Source organism: Arvicanthis niloticus, chromosome Y (genome assembly GCF_011762505.2).
Source record: "Arvicanthis niloticus isolate mArvNil1 chromosome Y, mArvNil1.pat.X, whole genome shotgun sequence".
In the NCBI taxonomy this organism is placed as follows: Eukaryota; Metazoa; Chordata; class Mammalia; order Rodentia; family Muridae; genus Arvicanthis; species Arvicanthis niloticus.
The window spans coordinates 6,633,507-6,642,251 of NC_133431.1; the positions used below are offsets into that span (position 1 = coordinate 6,633,507).

General features: G+C 36.1%; 1 pseudogene; it reads left to right on the forward strand.

The window, feature by feature from the left end:
- The first annotated feature begins 7,180 nt into the window (after positions 1-7,180).
- On the forward strand, positions 7,181-8,136 carry LOC143437328 (transcription factor HES-1 pseudogene; annotated as a pseudogene).
- Positions 8,137-8,745: the final 609 nt, after the last annotated feature.

Here is an 8,745-nt window from a genome sequence, read left to right on the forward strand (position 1 = left end):
AATTTGTATTTTAAGATTTCAAGTCAGATACATTAACTCAAATACTTTTATTCTTTAGAAATCACATAATCAAGAAGATTGAGACAGAAAATAAATGGAAAGCAAATGGGCTGAGCGTCTGGACTGTTTTACCTCATATGTACAAAAGAAAATCCTTGAGGTTTGTTATAGTATATGAGATATTTACATACTCTGCATATCTATGTGTGTGCATGTATGGATGTAATGTATAGGTGAGATTATCTAGTTACACTGGCGTAGTTTCTGCATATGAGGAATAGGAAACCAAATTTTCTAAAAATGATTAGTAAGTTATTATTTAATCAAATGTCTGGCAGAAACTTGAAATTTCTGTAACATAGTTTTAAGTTCTATAGAACCTTCTTGTCTGTTCACTGTCTTCCTATTACAGTGAGCTGCACAGCTCTCCTAAGGCAAGGGGGACGGACTGTATCTCCCTCACCACTTTCATCCTTGCCAACCCCAGGGACTGTGTGTTACAAGATAATAGGATGGTTTCCATTTATTAAAACAGTTTGAGTTTATTGTGACATGTTTTTATCTTAACTATTGCTGAAGAGTAAAAAAAAAAGAATTTTACTAGTTTTTGTACTAAATATAGAAAAAATTTGCAGTTCATGTAGGTGTTTGAAACTTAAAAATTTGTACCTGAAAATAATAGAAGCCATATTTCTTTAATAACGTTTAAGGAGAATGAATTTTAACATAATGATTAAATCTTATTTTAATTGAGATACACCTGATTCATCAGTAGGGGAGACTTCAGGTTCTAAACAAAGATATTGAATTGAGTATTTCTTTCAAAAGCTGAAATTTCTCCCTGTAGTTATGAAGGCAGGTATGGAGAAGCTAAGTGAGTTCTAGTTCTTAATGGATCGTCAATTCTTATATATTTATAGAAAGATTAAGTGTTGCAAGTTAATTCTATGACTTCCACATATTAAATACATATTATGAAAGGAAATAATTTTAGCCTGAGTTTTTCATTTTTACTACTATGTAAATAATTTTCAATAACATAATAGTCCCTAATGATAGAGCCTCCAGTAAAAACAAAAACAAAACAAAGAACAAAAAAACAAATAAAAAATGCATTGTCATATTTATTTTGTTTCAGGTATAAAAAAGTAAGAATTAAAAGCTACATGTTCTTTCTTTTTGTATTTTAAGGGCATTGGTGGAAGCCTTATTTGTTCAGTCTTTCCTTTACAAATAAAAAAAACCTTTCCTCTAAACTGTCCTTGATGGAAGTTTTGGGCTGTCCATCTCTGTAAGACCCCAAGGGCTGCTGTGCCCTGGCTGAGACTTTCCATGTGCTGCTGCCTGCTAAGTAACATTCTGCCGTTTTTCTAAGAACAAAACATCCTTCCAAGCATTTGAGAGACAGAGGCTGGGGGATGACAGTGATGGAATAACAATCAATAAATGCCAATCAATAAATGGTAATCAATAACTATCAATACTAATTGATAACAAATAATGATCAATCATTGATGGCACATGCCTTTAATCCCAGCACTCTGTGTAGTTACTATACTGTAGTGTATATGTCATATACCAAAATATCCACATTTGATAATGATGCAACTGTTGTAAGTCTAACTTCATGGACTGTGAAAAAGTAATAGAGGCTGTGGGCTTAGATGATGACAGGGTTCCAGCTGGGTATAGACTCACAGGATCACATAGAAACTATGAGGACCACCTGTAGAACATTTCCTACAAAACAAATTTGAACTGTGAAAAAACTAATATTAATATTTTAATGGGTATTAAGGGAGAGAATGAACATAGAGTTTTTTAAAAAGGACAGTTTGGCCTCACATAGACTTGGTGCAGGCTTAGAGAATTTCTCAAATAAAGTTACATAGGAAATCATTTTAATGATACTGTAATACTTTCCTGTTGTACCAAAGAACTACAATAGTGTGTTTATAACAGAGATCTCTCTTTTCTTGTCATCTTGTTTGTAGTTTATTGAATGCTTTGCTTCCAGCCCTAAAAAAAAAACAGTATTGGAGATTGAAAGAAACTGGCCTGTCAAATGCTGCTTTTGATTCTGACTTCAAAGATATTGAAAGATTAGTAGAGAGAAAAAATGTGGTGGCTTGGGCTGACCAAACTACCAAACATTCAATCCAAAGTGATCTTCCAGGGATTTCTCTTCCTGTGACCTTCCCACAGCTTGGACTAATTCAGTCTATTCCTTGTTGTAAGTACTTTTATTTTATTCCATAAATGGAAGCTTATTTCTAAGATTTTTTTTTATATTCCAATCTACAGAACAGTTGGTTTCTTTTAAATAGATTTTGTTATTTGATTACCACTGACAAAGAATCTAGCTTCTAAGTAATTTTAATTGACAAGAATCTCCCAGGAGCTACCAGCATCTATATATTGATGTTCTGAATAACTAGCAGTTTCATCTCCTTCCCATTCTTATTTAAATTTTAACTTCAATTAAGGGCTAAAATATATAAAAATATTCTTGCAATTTATAATAACTTAATCTTAAGATCAACTAACACTATAGAATTCACTGTTTCTATTGACGTTTGTTATCTCTCATCTTTCTACAGATTGTGAATAAGATATTTTCATTGCAAAGCCGACATATAATCTTGGGTTAACATGATACTTTTTGCAGTGTAGAATGTAGCAATGTGGATTGCCCTGTCTTTGAGATAGCTGATGTTAGCAATTTGTTATGCTTATGTGCCCTCTGACTTGCACAGTCTGTCTTCCCTTGAGCTCTCTGGGTTTGTTTCACAAATACATTTTATTGGTTAAGCCTAGGTTTTGTGAGGTTTCACTTGAAGATTGGCACATTTTGTTCTGCAATTGCTATCAGTTACTTAGTTTACTGTAAACAGTTTAAATCTACCTATATCAGGAATGCGCTTCATTTAAAAGTTTAAGAACTTGGGAAATAGCTGGGCGGTGGTGGCGCACGCCTTTAATCCCAGCACTTGTGAGGCAGAGGCAGGTGAATTTCTGAGTTCCAGGCCAGCCTGGTCTACAGAGTGAGTTCCAGGACAGCCAGGGCTACACAGAGAAACCCTGTCTCGAAAAACAAAAACAAAAACAAAAACAAAAACAAAAACAAAACAAAAAAAAAAAGAACTTGGAAATAAATCTGCAGTGATTTATTCAGGATTTTGGTGAGTAGTGCATCAGATTATTTTTGTGGGTGTTACTCAGAGTTTGCATTGCTGTTGCTGGATACCTAAGAATGGATTTATTTTGGCCAAAGATTTTGCAAAAGATCAGTCCATAGCCACAGGTGCAGATCATACTGTGAGTTGAGGCCACATTCTGGAGAAGTTGACAGAGAGAGAACCAGGGAGGCCAGAAGACCTTGAAATTCATGTTCCTGCCTCTTCCACTGACGCCACACACTGTTGAGACCCACATTCTGCCTCAACACTTTTGCCTCAACACTTTTGGGGCTAAGTGCTCTGGTCAAGAGAGAGTGTGGCTCTTGGGGCAAGAGACGCAAAAAATGGAGACAAGACAGGGCGTCTGATCAAGTCTCGTTTATTGAAGGGAATTCTGAGTTATTTATAGGCTTTTGCCACGTGCCTTGTAGGCGCGTGGATACCACGTGCCTTGCAGGTGTTGATATGACGTAAGCCTTACAGGTGTCTATAGCGTGGACAGCACGTGCACTGCAATGCCTTGCAGGCTTGGAGAGCACGTGCGCCTTACAGGCATGTATGGCGTAGATAGCACGTGGACAGCACGTGAACCGCATGTCTTGCAGGCGTGACTACCACATGCACCTTGCAGCTGGGGCTAGTAAACAGCAACACAAAATATGTGGGATATCAGAGTGTGCTTCAGCTGTTGTAGGCTATTGAAAACCAAATCTTTCGTCAGGGTATATGGTTCCAGATGGCTGCAAAGTTGATCTAGCCGCTTTCTGCTAAAGTCGGCTTCCAACAACACATCCTCCCACAACAGCACATACAGCTGGTTTAACACGTGAACCTGGGTGAGACATTTTATATTTATTATTTATTTTATTATTATTTTATATTCACACCATAGCCCTGTATATTTGCTTTTGTGCATTCATAAAACATGATTTGAAAAACCATGATTAGAAAACCAAAACTTTTTTTTTAAATTTAAGTACTTTATTGATATTTTGGCTCCCCCCCAAAATAATTTTCTGGTTGCAAATACCTACAATACCAGATGCCTCAAAACCGAAATTGGGGAGCCCATGTAACAGTCAGAAATGTTGAATGTTGGATCATTTTGTGTCTTCGAGATACACCTCTATCAATAATATTAATATTATATAATAATATTATGTATAATATAATATTAATATATAATATATTGGTATATTATATATTATATATTAATTATATTAATTATATTATATATTATATAATATATATTCTAACCCTGATGATATATAATATAATATATAATGTATTATATATTACATATAATAATATAATAATATTAATGTTAGTAATTAATATTATTAATCCATATCTCACATATGACATACTTGTACAGATTATGTCAGCAATAAAGTAAAACCTTTATTTGTCTACCTTTCATGTTTTAAAAGCAAAGACGAAATGTTGTATTTTATAAACATGAATTTTCTTTTAGAAAAATATCCAGTAGGTTTAGTGTTCAGTGTTTTTCTATTGGTTGTTTTGTGTATTTACTTCAACTGATTTCATAGATTAACTAATTGCATGTATTTTTATTCCAGGAGATGTATATGTTGCATCTATATATACAGTCTTAGAAGGATACAAGAAAAGATGCCTGAGGCTATTTATAAACACTTATTAATCTTAGATATATTCAATTATGTTCATGGAGAGGGACAATCAGTTCAGTTTAAGTCCTGTGTATAATCATAAACATTATCAACTGGTTTTGTTCTTAAGTTTACAACATACTGAATAGTATTAAGATTGACTTTTTTCAACTGGTTTAAGAGCCTTTAAATCAGAGGCAATATTTTTATTTAAAGCATGTACACGACATGCTTTCAAAACCTGATTATATTAACCATAATAAATTTAACTTGTACTCTTATTGAACATTTAAAATAATAAACGATAGAAAATAATATTACAAAAAGCAAGGATTTTGATTTCCCCTGGTGTTTATGTCTACAGAAAGAAAGCAGAGTCCCATCTGCTTTCTTCTACCTCGGCTTCTCCGGGTTATTCTGAAGTCAATCTTACATCTATATTTTTTTCATTTATATCATTTTTCTCTAAGTGGAAATGTCTAATGTCTATACACCTAGTGTTATTTACTATATCATTAGTGTTTACATTTCCCTGTCACAGAAGTGACTTGTTTCTGGACTTGAGGTACAAAGTCAAAAATTGAGGTAGAAAGTCAGACAAATGCTTTATTTCATCACTGATTAATCAGCCTCTTGTAACTCTTTTTGGCCCAGGGTCTTATTATGTAACCCCAGCTAACCTAGAACTGGCTATGTAGACCAAGCTGACTGAACTCACAGATATGGACTCTGGATCCCCTTTCCAAGGGCTGAGATTAGATGTATACAGCACCAGTCCCAGCCATACTACCTTTTAAATCTCAGGTTCTGTTGCATTTTTGTATTTGGTAATTGCGTGTTGCTCATTGTCTACTTAATGGGCATTAATATAATTTACATTTTTAATTTTTAATTTAATTTTTAATTTCAATTTTAAATTTAATTTTACATATGCTTCTTATATAATTTACATTTTTTGCTTCTTAGCATATGTGATTTCTTTTTCTATTCCTTTAAGAGTCTCTTTTCTGTGAATTGCCTACTAATTATTTCAGCACTTTTCTTGTACAATTGCCCTTTTCAAAATATTGTTTACAGACACCTAGCTGTGAAGACATTTATTTGTTCACTTTGTAATACTGAATTACTAAATGTAAAGTTCTTAGGAAATATTTATGTGCTTAGGAATATGCACACAGGCACACACACAGGCACACACACACGGGCATACACACAGGTACACACACGGGCACATACACGGGCACACACAGGCACACAGCAACAACTAGATTCATTGAGGAAATTAATAAAAAGACAAGAAGGACAGTATATAGGCAGAAAGGAAAGGGGGAAATGTAATTGTCTGAAAAAAATGTAAAAAGGACAAAAGGAAAGTCCAGCACTGTGCAGTACAAGCCCCTGCAGCATTGGACTGATTCTCTAATAAGGAAGAAAACATAGGTCATTTCAACAGAGATTAGGAGTAGATTAAAGGTAATATGCTGGTTTTTAAAACATAGTCTGTTAGTTTTCACTAATAAATTTGAAGGATCTTACATATATATATTATATAATATATTTGTATGTAATATGTTATATGTAATATATATAATTTATATGTGTGTGTAATATATGTAATATATGGATGTAATATATGTAATATATGTAATATATAATATATGTGTAATATATAATATATATGTATGTAATATATATAATATATAGGTAATATATAATATATATGTAATATATATATATATATATCCAGAGTATCTAGATTTGTTTTCAAGTAGGGGAAATGAGCCATACTAAATCATGACATGGGGATTCATCTCACTTGTTCCAAGAAAATCAAGAATGTAACAAAGGAAAGTAAACGCTAAGAATCAGAGTTAGAGAGAAGGCAGAGCACATGTGATTATTGTCAGGAATTTCACATTTATTTTGAATGATACATGTATGTTGAGCACGATCTTAGCATAGATGTGAGCTTGGCTGTGTATTAAATCTGACAGTGGTGATCAGATCATAATGTGGTCAGGAAAGTTCGCAGCATTAGGAGAGTATTACAGGAGCAAGTAAAGATGGAGTTGTCTCAGATAAGAATTAGAATTGCTGGGATCATATAGGATCTGGAGCTGGTGCTGAGAACAGCGGAATCCCCCGTCTACCTCTCTCCTCGGTCCTGGAATAGCACTACCGATCTCTAAGTAGCCCTAAGACATAATAAACCTTCAACTCTTCAGTAGTTTTTCTTATGAAAGTCAAGTAAAAGGCACATAAGCAAAAAAAAAAAAAAAAAAAAAAAAAAAAAAAAAAAAAAAAAAAAAATTGCGTGAAGGATTCCAAAAAATAAAATTCTCTGGGGACTGAGAAGAAAGAAAAAAAAAAATGCCAGCTGATATAACGGAGAAAAATTCATCCTCCCGGCGGCTGCTACCCTAGCCAGTGTCAACAAGACATCTGAAAAAACCAAAGACGGCCTCTGGTCACAGAACATCATCAAAGCCTATCATGGAGAAGAGGTGAACGGCAGGAATAAATGAAAGTCTGAGCCTGCTGAAAACACTGATTTTGGATGCACTTAAGAAAGATAGCTCCCGGCATTCCAAGCTGAATAAGGCAGACATTCTGGAAATGACAGTGAAGCACCTCTGGAACCTGCAGCGGGCGCAGATGACCACCGCGCTCAGCACAGACCTGAGCCTGTTGTTGGGGAAGTTCCGCGCCGGCTTCAGCGAGTGCATGAAGGAGGTGACTCTTCCTGTCTACGTGTGAGGGCGTTGACACCGAGGTGCACACTCGGCTGCTGGGCCACCTGGCCAACTGCATGATTCAGATCAACGCCATGACCTACCCGGGCAGGCGCACCCCGCCTTGCAGGCGCCGCAGCCGCCCAAGTCAAGACCTGGGGGTCCCCTGCAGGAGCCATTCGCTCCGCCGCTCCTTGTGTCCATCCCCGGGGGCGCGGCGCCCCCTCCCGGCAGCGCCCCCTGCAAGCTGGGCAGCCAGGCTGAAGAAGCCAAGGTTTTGGGCGGCTTTCAGGTGGTGTCAGCTCCTGATGGCCAGCTTGCCGTCCTCATCCCCAATGGGGCCTTCGCCCACAGCGGCCCGGTCATCCCGGTCTACACTAGCAACACTGGGACCTCGGTGGGTCCTAACGCAGTGTCACCTTCCATGCAGACTCCATGTGGAGGCCGTGGCGGAACTGAGGGGCTCAGGCCACTGTTAACTATAAACTCCCTAGCCCACCTCTCTCTTCTGACGGACACTAAATACGAACTGGAATTTCAGGAAGAGACTTTTATAATTCGGTGGTTACTTTGTTGCTTTTTTTTTAATTCTAAAGAGTTGCTTTTTGTAGAGGGCCGTATTAAGTGACTGACCATGCACTGCATTTGTATATATTTTACATGTTCATATTGGACTGCGCCTTTGTATTATAAAAGTTGAGATGACATTTCGGTTTTTTTACACGAGATTTCTTTTTTTTTATGTGATGCCAAAGATGTTTGAAAATGCTCTTAAAATATCTTCCTTTGGGGAAGTTTATTTGAGAAAATATAATAAAAGAGTGAAGGCTTTAAAAAAAAATTAGAATTGCTGAGAATGGTATGGCTCGTGAGATTTTTGAGCCTGAAATCTAAAAGGACGGGTTAATGTTAAGATGGTTGGAAAAGACTTCACATGTTACAGGTTTTCAGAGTCAAAATAGTTTATATACAGGAGTTTAGTCAGGGCCTTGTTAAATTTCCTTAGAATAGATCCGAAGTGGAGATGTTCTGGTGCACAGGTAAAACTCAGCCGTTCAGGAGAGAGGTCTGGTAGTAAACTATAGCTTTGATGGATAGTGACATTTACATAATATTAAATAATAATATTAATTAAAAATAATAATTTAAAGCTGCAGGACTGGATGAGGTGGGCAGAGATGTTAGGTCTTTCCTACATAATAT